Below are 18,376 nucleotides of genomic sequence, written 5' to 3'. Positions count from 1 at the left end.
AATAATGCCAGCCACAAAGAAGATGCTCAAAGGCATTTATTATGTAAATTAATGGAATAATCTGTTTTATATTATGAAAGCATTTGGATAGGTATTTAATACTCAATTGTTAGACAGTTTGTCAGGAGCTTAATGTATTATAAATGCAGTAGTTATAAAGTTATTTACTATGAAATAACATATAAAAATCAGTTTTCCACTTGTATTCTAGGTTTTCTGTCTTTTCTACATAATAGTGATGGGCTAAATTAAAACAGTAATTATACTAACATAATAACACTTACTGAGGGTTATGTGCCAAGCATCACAGTCAACTCTTCACCAGATTATCTCACTTAGTTGGTATAACAACCCTATGAGATGTGTATCATTACCGCGTTTCATAGAGGATGAAACTAAGGCTTAGATACATTAATGCTGTGTATGTTGTTATTTGTTTATTTAAAATCAAATAGCAGCTTTGTGTTAGGAATGGTAAACATTTATCTGTTTTAATTATCTTTTTGTAATTAATATCTATAGGATGTCTTAGGCTCCAGTCTTATCGTTCATCAAAAATAATAGCACTTTAGGTGGTAAGGTTTTTACCACCTAAGAAGCAATATCAAGAGCTGGAAGTTCTGGGTTCAAACGGTGGCTCTGCTACCCATTGATAAGATAAGAAAGAGGAGGCCTTTTACATGTCCTGACGACTTGTTCCCACCAAATAGAGTGACGGTACTATTAAGTGTGATGAAGAGACTGCAGTGAAAGGACAGGAAGAGGGCACAGGGTCTGAGTTTTCTCAGGACAGGAAGTGGGATTTATCTTTCTCTCTCTCAAAGAAATATTTTTGTTCTTGCTGTGATATACATGGATCAGCAAGAGGACATTCTTTTGGGCATTCTGTTGGAACCACAGCAGATAATTTAAGATAACTCATGATAGGTACTCAATAAATATTTGTTAAATTGACTATTTGTAGAAGGCTGAAAAAAGTCAAATTCCAATGATTATTTTTTCTTTGACAGCACCCAATATTTAGAAGTAAATATTTAAGCATATCTTGCTCAAAGAGAGCCACAATGCTATTGAAAGAGAAGGGGTTAGAAACTTTCAATTATCTTTATGATATTAAAAAAAATCCTATAAAAAGACAACCATATGAAGATATAAAAATTAAGACCTGTGTTTTAATCACCTTTTTATTGCAAAGACAAAATTGTAATAAAAGTTGTTATAAAGAAAATGAGAAATCACCATTAGCCCATTATTCTTAATTTATTTTTTGAAAGTATTATCCATAGAAATAACTTTTTAAATATGGTTATAATATGTAAAAAATGGAAGAATTTTATGGATGATAGTGTGAGAATTCAATGGAATCGATGGAAAAAGCAGATCCTCCTTTACACACAATATCTAATAAGCTGCCTTAAGGCTTGTCGTAATCCACATTTATAAAAATATCATTGTATGAAGGAGAAAAGAAATAAGAAAAACTCAGATTTACCTGAATTACAAATCCTACATAAAAGAGACAAGAAAATTCGATATGCAAACAGGTTTGAAAACGGAAAAATGGATTAAACGGAGACATTTAAAGGACATTTTAATGACCTAGATTGTGACTAGTTGCTGAGTTCTCTCGTCACCAAGTGCAGTCATTGCCACTTGGTGGCTGCTTCTTCCAACCCAGTATGTACGTGAAGATACAGCCCAAGGTTCCAAATACATTAGTCAGCACAGCATGCTGGTGAGAAGCATGGCTTTGAGTCCCAGCCCTGCCAGAAACTAGTTGTATGACACTGGGCAAGTTACTAAATATGTATTCTGATCCTTAGTTTCCTCAAATGTAAATTGAGAAACATAATGGCATTTAATTTATAAAGTGGTTAGATTTGTCAAATACTTATCCAAGTACTTAATACACAGAAAACACTATATAAATGTTATCTTTGCATTTTTCTTGTTCTTTTTGGTGCTATGATTAAGATGTTATCAATCTAAGATCATATTTTACTGGATACATTACTAGATATTATTAATACATGTTCAGTTATGGTATTATTTGTATGAAGTGATAAAACATTATTTTTTATCCATATCATTGCTGAAACCCAACTCTTAGTTTGCTGAATAAAAAAAAATTACTCACTAAATGAATAACTTAGGATCATTATACAGTAAGGCTGTTGGTTCTGTTTCTTCTCTTAAACTAAGCCTATTTGAGTGGAAGAGATCAGAAATAGCTAGTTTTCTCTGTAAGTGACAAAAACCATGAAATGTCAGCTCCACTTCTTAGCAATAGAATTTGTATATGGGGACATATAAAATATGAAGCAACAACGAAATTTAAAATACACCATTTGGAATGACAACTGAGTGACTATAATTTGAATGATTTCATTTGGCACCAAGTTTCTCTCTCTCTCTCACATACAAACACACACACACACACACACACACACACACACACACACTTAATTTTAAATAACCACACCAAACCCCAAGAATGATACAGTCAGGAGTTAGAAACTACTCATCACTAACAAAACAGAAAAGTAGCAACAACGATTTTAAAAAGCCAGATTTCAGTTTTCAAAGACAACATGCTGGTGAAAGGTGGGAGAGGAAAGAATGATGGCAGGTTTAGCTGTGCACAAGTGTGTACACACCTTCAATCATGTTCCTTTTTATGTCCTCCCTTAATAAATATGGAAAGCTTTATTCTGTGAATCTCAGTGATGAAAAGAGATCTGCCGTCTTCACATCTTACAAAGGTGACAGGTGTAGTAGCTGAGCCAATAAAGCATTTGGTGCTTTCATATAAGGGCCTTAAAGTTCTGAAAGATTATTCAAAATCCTGTCAGAGAACCCATCTTATTGCTACAATAATGACTTGGCTTCAATTCAAACTCCCTGAAAATAAGGAAACACTAGGGTCATGTAGACATAGAATGTTACTAAAAGAATTAATATGTGTACTGTATGTTTACTATGCTAATCAAATAGTAGGTAATTAATATCAGCCGAGAGTTTATCAAGTAATAACACTTTATATATCAGGAACCTGGCAATGCATTAAATATTAAATATAAGGTGATTAAACAGGCATCTTTTTGTCTGCTTGAATTGCCTAAATTATCCAAATACAATGTTGTCTTTACTCTCTTCCCTAATTACCTGCCTCCCTGGCCCTAGCTCCAGCCCAACCCCTCACCTTGGCTAAAAATCACATTTGCCACTACTCACTCAGTTACTAAACAGCGTTTGGTGTGTGTGTGTGTTGGGGGGGGTGTATGTGTATGTACAGTTTTATCATGGAGGAAAAATGTATCCAACCAATAACACTTTTTCACCCATTGTTTGTTATACTCTGCAAATGAACTAGTACAAGATGATTTTAGTATCTTAAAGTCAATCCTTCTCCGACAAAAAGTGGTCTGCTACAAATGTATTTTTATGCATATTTATATAAATTTGTGTTAGTTATATAAGAAATAAGTATACATGTACATGTAAATTGAAGGAAGTGCATCTAAAGGTGTATGGTTAGGTAGGTTTGCATATAAGACTCTATATAAACATGCTTGAAGTGCATGACAGTATGCATATATGTGTGTATGTGTATGCATGTACATATATACATACAGCACGTCTTCTTGGGACATAGTTTGGCATAATTATAAACCTGACATCTGCAGCTGAATTTTTGCATTAAAATCCTAGGACCAATATTCATATGCTGTGACAACCTGAGATAGTTATCTGAACTCTTTTTGCCTTAGTGTCCTCATCTACAAAGTGAACATAAAATTATTACCTAACTCATGAAGTTGTAATGAAGGTTAAATAAAGTAACCCTTTAACAGCCTTAGACCTGGCATATGGTAATCAGTAAATACTATCGTCTGTTACCATCTCTCCAAAAATGCAAGAGCACATGCTTTGATAAATATAACTCTATGTGCCATGTATGTGTCAGAGAACAAGATTGTGAGTACAAGATTGTGAGTACATGTATTATCTTCTCCTTTTTGTTTATCACAAATATTTCTCACAAATATCCATCATGAGAACAAAACAATAATAAGAGTTGGAAGCAATTATTGAGCCCAGAATAATTCCCATGTCAATGAGATGAAATTCCAGTGGGATTCATGTATGTCCCTGACTGATCAGCATATGAAACATATTATCACATAACTAGCACACAAAAACAGAAAGCATAAAATCACAGCAAAGACTCATCAACTCATTGAGAAAACAAAACAAAAAACTCATAATTCAAAGGAATGTAAAAATCTCCCTGTCACTCAATGCCAATATTAGTGATTGACTAGGCATTTCAAATTCTGTGCGTAGTAAGGCAATATCACCCATATTTTAGAGATGTCGATTTAGCTTTGGGTCTACAAGTCTATTCTCTAATACTTATTTCATCTCTTTCCTTCACTGACATGGGGGAAACTTGTAGATCGTGAAAATAGATTTTTTTGCTTTTGCAGGATACTCATCAACAAAATAACTAAAATTTATAGATAAATTAATTCCGTCAGAAATTTGGCTTTGAAAATCAGAATGGACTTGTTCATTTTGAATGAGGAGTAATACCTGATCATTCAAAACTTAGTCATTGGCTGTCAGAGGGAAGAGAAGAGATAAAATTATTCAGTGAGTATGAGAATGCTTGATTCTACCTAATGTATGAAGAAAAGTGGCCTCACCTGTGTCAGCCAACGGCTTCAGTTTTCTACTTTATAGGCTGATCAAATCTTCACCACAGTCTATATTTAAAAATCCAATTAACAGAGGTATTGCAATAATGTAATCTAACTATAAATTTGTTTATGAGTAAACACAATTACTTATGCCCTGTCTTACTGAGTCTTCAGTCCAAACATGCTAATGCTAAAGTATTGAGGTGGTATTGCACAGTAGTTAAGAATAAGAGCCTCGTAACTATTCATTTCTTAGATGTTTAACCTTGAGCAAATTACTAAAGACTCATTTTACTTAAGAAAGATGACGTAAAACTGTTCTGCTGGATGTACAAGATAGAAGGATGATCTAAAACTGTAATCTCATACAGCTCTTTTGAGGTTTAAATAAGTTAGCAACTAGAAAGGGCTTAGAATTTCAGGCATACTAAGTCCTTAAACATGTAATGGGTATGATTTTTATTATTCTCTATGCTTAGAAGGCTCTTTTTTCCACTTCCCATCAATAAATTGATAGTCATACTTGAAGTATAAATTCAACTTATTTCTTTGCAAATCTTTCATGACATCTCCAAAGAAGTCAAGCCATTATTCCTTAGGGAGGAATGGAGAAGCATCACTTTGGAAAGGCAGAATGATACTGGTCATAGAAACAAAACGAGGTAGGAGATGGAATATCCCCTGCTCTGGATCAGAGAGCGTGGTGAGTTCTACTCTCCCTTTCTTGAATCTCCGTTGGCACCTTCGTAGTCTGGGGAGAGAGAACTTAATGGGTTGCAAAGAAAGTTTTGCAAAACTTGAGAAAATACAGGAATAAGATTTTTTTTTGTTGAAACTTCTTTTTATTCTTTGACCTGGTAATGCCTATTTTGTAAGTATGTTTGGCTGAGACAGTGTACAAAACAGAAGCATATTACATAAGCTGCCCCTAGGCTCAAGAGAGAGGCACAATGGGGCACTTTCAATTTCATGATTCCTAGATATGAAAAATTTGGAGATTCAAGAAGAAATTTAGAAATAAAAAATATCACTTGAACTAACTAGAACATTCCTGATTTGGTGCTTCTTGATAATCTGAGTGAGAAAGTGAAGAGCTTAGACTATTTCTCACAAACATCCATTCAGTTGAATGATGAGTTCTCAGGTTCCATCAAGACAAACCATCCCAGTTCATGGCCAGAGAGAAGGTCAAGCAACTGTTGTTCGTGCCTTCACTTTTATGAACTGGCTAAGACACACTTACAGTCTTGAAGTACAGAAAGTTTTGAATTCAAGATTTTTGTAGTCATCTAAAGCAGGGGTCTTCAACCCCAGGCCACAGACCAATACTGGTTTATGGCCTGTTAGGCCACAGAGCAGTAGGTGAGTGACAGCAAGTGAAGCTTCATCTGTATTTACAGCCACTGCCCATCACTTGCATTACTGCCTGAGCTTCACCTCCTGTTAGATCAGCGGCGGCATTAGATTATCATAGAAGCACAAACCCTATTGCGAGCTGCATATGTGAGAGATCTAGGTTGTGTGCTCCTTATGAAAATCTAATGCCTGATGACCTGTCACTGTCTCCCATCACCCCCAGATGGGGCCATTTAGTTGCGGGAAAAGAAGCTCAGGGCTCCCACTGATTCTACATTATGGTGAGTTTTATAATTATTTCATTATATATTACAATGTAATATTTAAAAAAAGGGCACAATAAATGTAATGCCGTTGAATCTTCCCAAAAGCATCCATCCCCAACCCCGGTTTCTAGAAAAATTATCTTCCGGGAAACTGGTCTCTGGTGGCCAAAAAGGTTGGGGACCACTGACCTTAAAGTGACCACTGACCTTCATATGTGAAGGCAATAGAAATATATACCTAGATATGCATTCGCTCAAAATATTAAGTTTATTAGAACAAAACTAGTATTAAATAATTGTTCAAGAAACTGAATTAGAAAAAAAATTACAAATATATCCTACTATATAAGGACTCATATAAATCACTGAAACAAAAGTTAGCAAAGTAATAATTCTACAGTATAAGGCAAATGATTTAAAATATTGGAATAAAAACCAAATGTGTGGTTTAAAAAAACCAAATGTGTGGAATAAAAACCAAATGTATACATATACACATACACACACAAACACATATTACATATGTATAATACATACATATATAAATATAATACATACATATATGTATAACATATGCATATATATACAAACCATGTATATGTGTGCGCACACATACATCCACATTTGTTTTTATTCCAATATTTTTAATTATTTAATCACACATATATAGGTATAATATGTACATACATACAAACCATATATATGTGTGCGTATATATGTACACACACACAAACCATATGTGTGTGTATATATATATACGTATATACATACAAACCATATGTGAGTATATATGTATATATGTATACATATATACAGACAAAACGTGCGTATATATACACACACATATATACATACATATTGTAAATTTTGTTACATATATAAAAAAATTATACATAACAAAAGTTTTTAAATAGTAGTAATTTGACACTAAGACTCTACATAATATTACCAAAGATCTGAAAATGAGTGTGAAATAAACAAATGCTAATTTGAAAAAAAAATAACATTTTGGTCTTGGCTTTGATAATTTCCAGAAAAACATGGAATGATAAAATACAGTTTTTCAAAGTAAAACTAAGAAGCAATTAAATTTAAAAATATGTATTGATAGATACTCTCGCAATCAATATTTTGAGAAAGTTGAAAAATATGTGGGAGAAAATATTGAAACATAAGGGAAGTAAAAATAATAAAACCATAAAAAAAGAGGAGAGAAAATATGAGAGAATTAAACTACCAATTTAAAAGCAGAGACTGGAAGATCAAAATAAATAAATAAATAAATTCTAATTATAAAATACTTAAAGGGGATTGATCTGAATAAAATGGCACAGATAGTTTAAAATGATGACAAATTCTTTTAGGCAAACTAAAACAGAAGAAATAGGAAGCAGCCATATTAGTTTCAGATAAACTAGAATTACAAGCAAAGTGTATTGAACAGAACAGAGAAAAATAGTTTAATTAGTTATGTATAAAATTCAAAATATGTTTAAAAACCAACAGAATTTGATTCAAACATGATAGGTGCAAAAAATGCAAATACAGCTACAAATCAGGTAGATTTATTTTAAAAAATAAGAACAAAAATAAATGAATAATATAATGAATATGGGAAATAAATACAAATAAAAAACGAGTGCATTTTGTGTGCATGTGTGTGTATATCTTGGCCCTTTTCAACAAAGAAAATGATCTTCAATTATCCAAACAACTCAAAAACTGAAAAGCTGAGAAAATTCCCAAAATATAGACATTCTAAGACCGTATTATTTGGGCAAAACGCAATAAAATTAGAAATTTGTAAGACAATTTGAAATAACAACAAAAGCAACAAACATCTAGCACTTCAGATTTTAAAAATTAAAATTATTATACAAAAAAGAACAACCCAAACTATAATTTTCAACCAACATTAATATTTGTGTTGAACATTTGATTTTGCTATCGTCACAGTACTGTACACTTATAAACATATCTCATTTAATCTTACAAAGCACTATAATGTAAATATACTCACTCTAAATTACAAATACAGAAGTGTAGTGAGTTAAAGTCTCTCTCACAACATGTGTGAAACTGTCAGAATTCAAACCTAAGCTCCTTGATTCTAAACCCGTGCTCTTTTTCACCTGGTCTTAGCCAAAAGACTGAAAAGCAGCAAGCCTGTGCTCCCTTAATGTTAACCAGGCTATATTTTAAACATTTAGATGAGACTAAAGCAGTTGTCAGAAACAAATTCATAGCTATAAAATGTTCCCAATATTAAAGAAGAAGTATCAAAATTTTATAATGCAGAAGAAACTAAGCTTTAAACTCAAGAAATTATTTTAAAAAGGGAAACAAAAACCTCTACAGAATTAAAAAGAAGTAACTACAAAAGTAAGATAAGTAATAAATTATAAAAATCAAAAGCCACAAAACTCTGGCAAAAAAGCATGAGAAAAACATTTAATATTGGGAAAAAGAAAGGAAAGATAAATTTGGAGAATAATTATTTTAACAGAATCATATGCACAATTATTTGATAAATACTACAAGCATTTTTCTTAAATAGATAATGATAGCCATCTATAATTTAACAAAATGAATGAGTAGAGATATAGAAAATGTGAATAGGCAAGTGACTTAGAAAAATGTTATAATGATTTTTAAAACTGTTGTAAAAAATGATTTGAGCTTTTTACCAGAAGTTTTCCAGGAAGGGCCATTCAAACATTTAGAGAATTGATCATTGTTCTATGTAAAATTTTCAACAGTATAAGGATGAAGGGGAAGCTACCAATTGGTTTTATATAATCAAGTGATTATGAAATAAATTTCAGCCAAAGATAACTCAAAAATTAAAAAAACAAACTTTTAACTCAGTTTCACTTGCGAATGTAGATGCAAAATGCTTTAGTAAAATGGTAGCAAATGGAATTCAATAGTACATTAAAAGAGTAACATATCATGACAATTAAAGCCATTGGATTTAGAAATGTATTAGTATCAGGAAAACAAATAACATGTCACTTCACATAGTCTGAATAAGAAAATATATATATATGATAATTCCAATACATGAAAAAGAAAACATTTGATAAAGGTCATCTCCTTAATATCATGTACAACACCTACTTTAAACCAAACCCCAAGGCCATATTACTGTTAAAACACTAGTAGAGTTATTAAAACATCACAAGAATGACTGTTTCAGCATTATTAATTAACATTATAAAACATTTAGCCGATTAAAGATATAAATAAAAATGAGAAATATTGTAAAACAGAAGGCGTATTATTTAAGAATAATATGCTGATACACCAACTTTAGAAATCCAATAAATTTAAATTTTAGAAAATTGCAGTCTTAAATGCTAGATTTGCCTGTTACTAAAATTCATTCTGTACATAATTAAAATTCACAAACAAATATTTTACTTATACTTCTATCATTTCTAATCAGCTTTTTAAAAGAGAAATCTTTTAATACTTATTTTCATCCTAGTAGATTACATTGTGACACCAGCTCTAACAATATCCACAAAAATAACAAATACTTGGATGCTGAGGTGTGAATTTTGTTCCCATTTTTGAAAGCAGGAAGAGTAAGATTTCCTTTTGAAGGAGATTTGCACATACACTATAGAAGACACCCATTTAGTTCTTGGGAAGATGGAGTTGGAAGTGTCCGCTGCTTGTGAACAGCTCAACAGCATGGAGTCCTCCAGGTTGGTGCATCTCTAAACTTGACCCACCTGGAGATCCATGGTGTCGAACAATGAACTTTCCAAACCAGCAAGGCCTCCATAAAGTGAAGGGAGATCCTCTTCACCACCGTTGGTTGAAGAATAAAAAACCTACACCTACACTAGCCCAAATGAGTTTCCGTTGTTTGTCTTCTGTGTCAGAATTTCATTCATTCATTTCCCATCTCTGGCCTATTGTTTAAAGTTGCTGGCCATAATGTATACTTTCCAGACTCCAGGTTAATCCCAGGCTGAGAAGCTTTGTTTGTTTGATAATGAAAAACTGAACAAGGAAAAAAGCAAAAACTTGCAAATAATGTGTACCTTATCATAAACATCCAAAGAGTACAAAATTCTGTGCTCTGCAGTTGCTGTATAACAAACATATTAAATTGTACTTGATTGAGCAAATATTTACATCTTACTGTGGAATTTCAAAGTTTAATGTCTACACGTCTTATTAAGGTTGTTATCCATTATTGTATGGTGGAGAAAGGATATCTAGCTGATAGTCATGTTTAAAAACTGACCTGGGTTTGGGACTGTAACCAAATTCTAAGGGCCTAGCTGTTTATGATTTGCCCATTCCATTCAGGGTCGTCCTAATCCCTTCTCAATCTAAGATGCTTCATTCTCACTATAGTTTGCTCGAGAAAGAAAGTGGCTGCTTATGGTATGAGTTCATAAGAGTCATCTAGGATTGTGTTTAATACCCTATCCCACCAGCTTCCAATTTTTACGTGCATTTAATTGGGGCTATATTTGTTAGTTTTCAATTAGAAAGAGACAGATAAAAAGTAAACTGCACACATTATCAGAGGATGCTATAGCTTACCTTCTCACTTATTATGAATTTGCCACCTAAATTCAAACTCTTCTGAAATTTATACCAATTATTAATTCTGAAAGCAATTCTGATTATCTTAATAACTGGCAACTGACTGCAAAAATAGAAGGATAGCTAGGTGGATAGATGGATGAATGGATGGATGGATAGATAGATAGATAGATAGATGAGTTTAAAAGGAAGATCACAGAATCAATGTTAGTAGTTAACAATTATTTTTATATTTTGTTTTGAGAGTAGGCTTTGATGGAGCCTAATGAAAGCCATAGAAGAAGCTAAGGGGAGGCTGAACTGTTACAAACAACCCTTCACTTATCTAATACAATTTAACTAAGCTTATCATTTTTTTTTATAGAAAGAGAAATTGATCAGAATCTACTGACAGTTCTTCCTGTCTGGCTGTGTAATGGATTAGCATAGAGACGAGCAGCACACCTCTGTCAGAAAACCTAAATTTAAGTCACATCTCGGGGCTCTAACAATTTACCACCAACAGCGTCTTTGGAGGTCAGCCCCTGAGTCCATGATTCCCCTGTATTATTGGGAAATAATTAAGAGGTTTTGTGAGTTATGCATGAGATGTGTGTGCAAGTTCTTTGTAAGCTGTAAATCTTACACATTTATGAAATTATCAATGTTGTTATTTTGTAAATGCAACTGATCAAGAGGCTAGGTTCTTACAACAAATGGATCAAAAAGTGTCTGTATGTTCTCAAAAAATAACAATGGAAATGGGGGAAAAAAATGACATCAGGGAATGGCCAAACTGGGTTGCTTAGGATCCAAAGATCATTGCTATTCAAATCACTGCACTACAAGATCGGGTGAGATCTGCTAATCTGTTTGGGTCACTATAGGTCAGGGCACAGCACATTATAGATGCTAAATAAATGTGTTTTGGATGAATAAATACACATTTTTCTTTTCCTGTAGTCAATATTTAGTGTGTCTATTTTCAAATTTGCCTACGTGGTAAAGCCACACTGACATTGAAAACTTGCCCTGCAAGTGCCTGTGAATCTGAACTGTCTCAATCTGTTTCTAGCTGGAATGCAGCTAGAACTGCATGCAACCCACTATACCTTTCTATTTTTCCAAGAACCAAAAACCGCAAGTCCACATATTTAATTTCACGTAATTCTCACATGCCTGGATCTTGGAAATGGAATTTTTCCTTTCCCAGGGCACTCGTTTCCACTTTGGGGGTGCCCACACTCCCCGGGCTGTACAGGACAATCTACTGGCTTGCAGGAAGAAAGTATTAGAAACTCCGTTCTCAATTACTTTTATATCATTCTCTAAAAGAGGTTTTTTGTGTATGTACTATGATATACATAATCATGGAAAAATTATCTCTATGTAATTTATAAATAAGAATATATCCATGCCTTGATTGGAGCTCAAAATTCTGTTATGAATAGAGGTGTGTAGCTCACATTCTTGGTACCCTACCCATATCATTCAGATCTTTCAGTGTTCCCCTGCTGACGTCTATATGCCACTGTCTGCTTCTCTGTGTCTGGGGGCTTTTTCAGAAACCTAGGAAGGCCACTCTGCTCACCCTGCACATACGGAAAACCAAAAATGCCTCGGGTGTTTACAGCCTCTAGGAGCAGGCTTTAAATAACAAATCTTTTTTTTAAAAAAAAAGATTGTTTAGCAGTTGGCAAGATAATTATGAGACGAGCAATTCTGTGCCATTTCTTAGAATGCCTCATGTGTGTAAGCTCCAGTCTCCTCTGAGATGCCCAGCTTAATAGAAACCTTTTTACTGGCAGCCTCTTCTTCCCTTTTCACATCCCCTCCTTCCTAGATGGCTCCTCGCACTTCACAAGTAGAAGTGAGCCTTGTTTCTGGCAGAACCAAACTGAAGTAAGCCTGTGATCAAATCCATCAGATGCTGCTGCTCCAAGCTAAGGCTCCATTCTGTTAGTTTTCAATGCAGCCTCCTGCTCAAAATTACTAACAGGGCAAAATCAGTCTGGTTTTACTTCTCCCTATGGCTAAGTCTAGTAATGTAGTATAATATTTAAAAAAATAGTTAACTTGGCTGCAAAACATTTAGGTTAGTCCTAGGAACTGTTTAAGGGTCTTTGTTTCCTTTCACTAGTATCTTCAATGTCCACATTGGGCTGCTCTCTGACTCAGAGCCAAGGATTGGGGAATGTATCACCTGCTGTTGGTGGTGATGATAGTATCAGAAATAAGCCTGTCTTTTGTTCTGATGGAATTGCATTTCTCCTTTTAATTCATGCAAACAAAATCATGGCTCACTAGGTATCTGAGTTTGTTTTTACTTATTTATACAGTCTTCAATGCCTCCCAGTAAATTAAAAAGAAAAATAATAGCAATGATAAAAACTAAGAACTCTTGTTTAGAGAAGATGATTATTCTAGATAATTTTCAATATTGATTTTTCCCCAGGGATTTGCTAGAGGTATTTGCATGAAACAAGCTTTTTAAACTATGAAGTGTATTCATATCTATGGTTTGTCACCTAGCCCATAACTCCTGTTTATATCTTTCCTCCCAAATATTAGCTCTGAAGAAGATCCTGATTTTCTCAAAAACAAGTCATTGAGTTCTGCACTGTAAAGCAAGACATGGATTACTACATCCTACATTTTATAATACACGTGAACACATTAGGAAGGAGTATGCAGGATTTAATATTCTCTGTATATTTCTGCTACATTGTTTCTAAAGAGAGTAGTGGAATATTCCTCCTGTATCTTCTATTAATGCCTCCTTACTTTCTTAATTTTGATTGAATGACATATTTTCTGACTCTATGTGACATGAATTACACTTAAACATTATACTTCTTAGCCAACAGATGTGCAAAGTTGTGACATACCTTAGAAAATTTTTCATATTGTTTATCTCATTTGGCTAATAGATGGAAATCATGCAAACTAGTAAGAATTATCTGATAGCTCCTGTATGAAAACTCAAATTTTTCTTAGGAGAAAAACCAATTATTCACATTTTTACTTGGATGAGCATTCACTTGTGGTCAGTGCTATAATGGGAAGATCTCTCAGGGTACTCAATGTGGGATCATTTTTAGTTTGCCAAATGATGAAATTTCCAGACAGAAAAAGCCCTTTTTGAATAATAAATTACTGCAACATATCTACAAGAACACTTCCAAAATAAAAGTGTTCATTTTATTTTAGAGCAAGGGACTTTCCCACTAGCTTAGTATTAAAATTACATGATTGTAATGTATGGGAGATTACTGGGAACATAATCAATATTTTGAAATTTAAAAGTATGTAATATTCCTTTGGGGTAAGTTTCCTAAGAATAACTGTAACACTTTGAATTTGTCTACCACTACAAAGTCATCATAAACCATACATCAACCAACTCAATTTACAGCACCTAAAATTTGCTTCCTATATAAATTAACAGATTAAGTCGTTAGTATAGTCTATTCTTTGGTCAGTGTTGTAAGTATGATCTTATGTTAGAAACCAGATTTAAAACTCCTTGAAATCTCTCACTATTTCATCCATCTTGATAGTGCTTGGTTTCTTCAACAAATAAAAAATAGTGTTTATTTTACTCTTTTGATATACTACTTTGTGTGGCCATTATAGCATCATTTGTTTACTTTCGTGATCAAGTTCGCTCAGTGTACATTGAGTAAATCTTTTACCCTACTTTCTATTTACTATATACCAGAATATGGCTTGTCCTTTCTGGTCAGCAACTTCTTTCTCTAACCTTGTAAGTGAATTCATCGCTAGAACTATTAGTGTCATTCTCTCTCACAGAGCCAAATCAGGTCTCTGCATAATCTGTTAAACACACACAGACACACACACACACATGCAAACACACATACACACAGGCATGCAATTGAATAGTCAATTCACAGTCTTAGAGACTTAACAATGTGCAGTAATCACCTGTATGAATGATAAATTCCATGTACCAAAAAATGGGTTATTGCTACAGCCTAAACAATTTCTTCTGCTAGTTGTATTTAGTGCTTGTCATTGGGCATAGCCTATGATCAGATTAAGAGTAGTTTCTAGATTTAACCCTGCAATAAGATTGTTTAACAACTGATAAGTTTTTGTTTTTCATTCCCAAAGTACATAAGGCTAACATGAGCTTATCAGATAAGCATTTCAAAAACCACGTATATGGACTATGAGAAATACATAAAACTATTTTATAATTTGCAATGCTAATTGTAAATGAACCCTCTGTTTTTCTGTTAAATTCATTTTCAACTCTTCAGCTAAAGTTTCTAATAACCAGAAGTGAGATTACTTGGGAGGTACATATTGCCATCACTGTGTGGCCATTACTGATATCAGGAGCAATCTCAAAGTGTTTAACAGAGCAATGTGTATCTCAGTGTAAGCTGATCTTTGTGATTACACTACAGAAATGGGCATAGAGATTAGATGTTGATTTGGATAGAGATGACATTTAGAATTTTATTTTCTTTCAGTCAGCATTTTTGTTTTTTTAAGAAACGGCTAAAAATCACATTGAGAGACATAAATTATGAACAAAAAATGAAAAGAAATAACGATTAGACTTACACAAAAGCGAAAATGAAGATATGCAGACATGCAAATATGAGCTCTCCCTATGAAATACCACAAAATCCATGTCTGTCTTTTTTTTTTCCCATGACTGTTGTTAATGCTTGCTAAAAATGGCTCGAATAATGGTGCAATCCACCACCCTTTAACTATACTCTGAGTTACACCTATGGTATTCAAAAAGCAAAGGCAGAAAACAAGAAGCAGGGAAATTAATAAAAGATAAACTATTTTCAATTAAGAAAAATGATTAATGCTGCTTTCAGGAGCTCATATATTGCAAATCTGCATCTGTTTGTCACTAGGAACTTTTACCTTCCAAAAGGATACAGCATGAGAACTATTGTGATGGGAACAAGTGTGAGTTGAAAATAAACCGTTTATTTTTAAATGTATATATGCAATAGCAAGTTGTGATTAATATACTGATAACTTCTAAATGAATATTTTTAGTGCAGATCTCTCTAATAAGACTTGCATCTCCAATAGCTTACCCTGATTCTCCTCTTAGATATGCATTGGCTTCCTCAAACACAAATGTTCACAATAAAACTAATCATCCCTCTCATGACACCTGTACCATTTCCATCTGCCTAAGTGCCTACCCTAGAAACCTAACTTCTCTCTATGTCTTCTTTTTTTTTTTTTTTTTTTTGGGCCAACCTACTACCACCACCACCACACATATTCAACCAACCAGACCAATACATTCTGCTCTTTAATATTTATCTACTCCATCCCCTCCTTGCCTACCACACTGACATTAACTTTGGAAGCCATCACCTTGTACCTCAGTTACTCACCGTGACTCCTTCTTTTCAGTCTTCCCTCTTTCCAGTTAATTTTAAATACTTCAAGCAGTGTCATTTTAGAGAAAAACAAATCAATCATATCTCTGTTTTGATGAGCTCTTTAATGACGTTTCACTTTCCTAACCTCAACTTTGTTAAAGTAGTGTCCAAGACTTTCAAGAATATGTCATTGCCAATGCCTGCAGCCACATCTCCACCACCCTTCCCCTATCTTTCTCTAGTTGAGTCATGATCAACTACTTTAATTTGGCAAACACATCATATTCTCGCTTCTTGTGATTCTTTAGCCTCAGCTGAGATTGCATGATCCTAAAGGTGTTATTTAGGGTCATGAAAGATGTTTCATTTTTAGTTAGACTCACTCTGAATACACAAATATGAGTGCACATATGAAAACACACACACACACAATGCAAGGTAGAATTACTGTATCCAAAAGCACTGGAGGCTTATTTCTCTCTGGGTTGAATGGGCTTACAATTTAGTCAATGATCATCCAGCTGGAGATTACTACATTCCACCTAGAAAAAATCCTTCAGAGTGAGGAAAACAATGTCGCCCCAGATACACTGGAAGATTTCGTTTAATGCTGTTCTAGACCCCTGGGAATTCAGGAAAACAGTATTTACTCTAACCTTTCACAGTCCATTGAGAAATCAGAAATTTGTGGGACAGGGCTTTTCTTTGTAACAGAAAACTGATACTGACTTTCCAAATGCCTCTGATGAATTTCATCTCAAAGATTTTTCAAAGGTTATCTACTCCTACCCCCTCGTTTTCAGATGAGGAGACTGAAGCGCAGATGAATGGGATGCTCTCTCTGAACAAGTCTACTATTAGTATTATTTTCTTTTAGAAAAAAAAGTAAAGGCAATTGTTCACATTGTTCAAATGCTTTCATTTCCTTTTTGCATTATATGCAAATAAAATTTAAAAACAAGTCTGTATAACACTACCGAAGCCCTTGACTACTAGGAGCTTAAAATATTTAACGTAAATAGTATATTCAAAAACATGAACACAGAAATGTGTTTAGAAGGTCTCCCCAATCCAGCACACACCAAATATATCCCAAGCTCCCAGGCAGAGGAGATGATCAATGTATCAAATTCATTGATCTTGCTGATGGTCTGAAGCATCAAATTTTACATACCTAGAAGCCGAGCTTTGTATTTCTAAACTTTCTGAAATCAAATCCTTATTTTCTATGATGGTAACTATACTGACAACAAAGTGATCGGCCAAAAGAATCATTTTAGAAGGGAGGAGTAGGGTGAGGAGGGTTTAGTAGCAAGAAAGTTTAAATGCTGTAAATCTTGCCATTGCAACCAAAAAAGAGAGAGGAGATGGATAAGCTAAGACTGAAATCCCAATTGGTTGCTACTAATGAATTAATACATTTAGTTTCGGATAAACCATGCTAAGAAATATAAACTGAGTCATAGAAACGGCATGGCCAAAAGAGCAGAAACACCAAAAAAGGTTCATAGAACTTGCCTATCAGTCCTACCTGTTAAATATAACTTCTGGGCTAATGGAGAGATGGGAATGAAATTTAGGAAAACCGCTATAGCCCCAAACATATTTTGAGAAGAAAAATTGGGTAACTGAAGTGCTAAAACCTGAGGATTTCAAATTACATTTTATTTTAAGAGGGTTCTACAAAGTTGTTAGGACATAGATTCTCCTTATACATACTCAAATTATACATTATAGGACACACATAAATGTTATCAAATTGGAAATGAGACTTATCTGAAGCACACAGTTTTGTATTTCTACACAGATTAAAGAAAGACTAATATTATGAAAATACTTTGTATAACTATAAAGCATTAAAAATATTTTATTATTTTAAAGACTATTTGAATTCATACAGATAAAATATTCTGCCACATTTTCTTTGCTAACCCTAGAAAAATTTTCTAACTCCAGCATGCAAAGAGATGCATAGGTACTCCAAAATACTGTAGAGTTGTAGAATGCTGACTCGGGGGAAAGAAACAAGAAACAAACAAAAAAACCTCTTAAGCAAGCTGAAGTGCAAACATAAGGCCTATTCAATGATAGCCTCGGTTTGTTAATTTTATGT

General features: G+C 33.7%; 1 protein-coding gene and 1 non-coding gene across 5 annotated transcripts in view; both read right to left on the bottom strand.

Moving 5' to 3' along the window:
- Nucleotides 1-18,376, bottom strand: part of CHRM2 (cholinergic receptor muscarinic 2) — a 154,360-nt gene that overhangs the window by 109,574 nt on the left and 26,410 nt on the right. The gene's annotated exons all lie outside the window — the stretch shown is intronic.
- Nucleotides 9,990-10,116, bottom strand: MIR490 (microRNA mir-490). The gene has a single exon (NR_035819.1). It is a non-coding gene; the product is annotated as a microRNA mir-490 (primary transcript).

Source organism: Pan troglodytes, chromosome 6 (assembly GCF_028858775.2).
Source record: "Pan troglodytes isolate AG18354 chromosome 6, NHGRI_mPanTro3-v2.0_pri, whole genome shotgun sequence".
Lineage (NCBI taxonomy): Eukaryota > Metazoa > Chordata > Mammalia > Primates > Hominidae > Pan > Pan troglodytes.
The sequence above is the reverse complement of the archived record's forward strand: the minus strand, read 5'-3'. Positions and strand labels throughout refer to the sequence as shown.